The sequence below is a fragment of the Chinchilla lanigera genome, unplaced genomic scaffold, assembly GCF_000276665.1.
Source record: "Chinchilla lanigera isolate Chin_1 unplaced genomic scaffold, ChiLan1.0 scaffold00105, whole genome shotgun sequence".
NCBI classification, from domain to species: Eukaryota; Metazoa; Chordata; class Mammalia; order Rodentia; family Chinchillidae; genus Chinchilla; species Chinchilla lanigera.
The window spans coordinates 6733933-6735125 of NW_004955506.1; the positions used below are offsets into that span (position 1 = coordinate 6733933).

Consider the following 1193-nt stretch of genomic DNA (forward strand, 5'->3'; position numbering starts at 1 on the left):
AACACTGGATAAGAAAAGAGGAGGCTGGGGATGTAGCTCAGTGTGAATGCCCTGGGTTTAGTCTCTAGGGCCACAATTGAAAACAAAGACAAGAGTTACCCTGTCTTCTTTACCTGATCTTGATATTTCAGTTTATAAAAAACTTCAGCCTTTTTGCTACTAGGTATACAGATGTATGTCACTGTAGTATAAATGTGCATTTCTTTAGTGGGGTAAGCTAATGATGTTGAGTATCTTTATGTGTGCAGATATCTTGCTCTTTTTTAATCACTAGGGCTTTCTTACTGAGCTATGACCTTCCCCTTTTACTTTTTTAATTGGGTTATTTTGAAAGAAGGTCTCAGCAAGTAGTTAAGTTGCCCAGACCTGGCTTGAATTCGCAGACCTCCTACCTTGGCTTCCCAGAGTGCTAGAGTAGAGGAATAGAAGTTTTAAAGTTTTAAAATTTTAAAGAAATACAATGTAGCAGATTTTTCTTATGTGTTTTGTGCTTTTTGATATTTTGATACCTAAGAAATGTTTGTCTTAAGAACCCATTGTTTACTCCACAGTGGCAAGATTTATTCATTTGGTTTGATCTAGAAGTTTACTGTATAATTCTATGGTTACGTTTAGGTCCACATTTTTTTTTTTTTTTTAGTGGTGCTGGAATTGAATCCTGGCTTTTGCACCAAGTTCCATCTCCAACACGTTTTTATTGTTTAGTTTTGAGACAGGGTCTCACTAAGTTCCTACCTTACCCAGGCTGGGCTCCAACTTGTGACCCTCCTGCCTCAGTTTCTGAGTATTCGGATTACAGTTAGATTTATGATCTATTGTGAGTTAATCTTCATGCATGGTGTGAGATATTCTAATTTTATACAGTAGAACTTTAAAAATCTTTCTGTAACGCCCTGCTGTGATGTTTTGTTTTATTTGTGATGGTTTTTATATCATATATATCTCCTGCTGAGCCCCACCCCCACTTCCCCATGTCCCTTTGAATGCGCTAGTTGTCTCGATTTGCCAGTGTGATCTGTGTGGTTGTGAATCATACAATATGGGTAGGAATAAACTGTTTTCAGGCCCAGAATAATGTCCAAAATTTACCACTCCAACAGGAATTGGGAAAGGGAGCCCAGACATTGCAGGCAGACATTGGAGGCTGACTCAGACTCTTTTTAGAAGTCAGCCTTCTTCCTGTGCACTCCAAT

At 38.5% G+C, this 1193-nt stretch overlaps 1 protein-coding gene across 1 annotated transcript in view; it reads left to right on the forward strand.

The window, feature by feature from the left end:
* The window catches only part of LOC102018625 (leucine-rich repeat-containing protein 37A2-like), a gene marked incomplete in the record, with an annotated part of 39895 nt that overhangs the window by 29148 nt on the left and 9554 nt on the right, over positions 1-1193 (forward strand).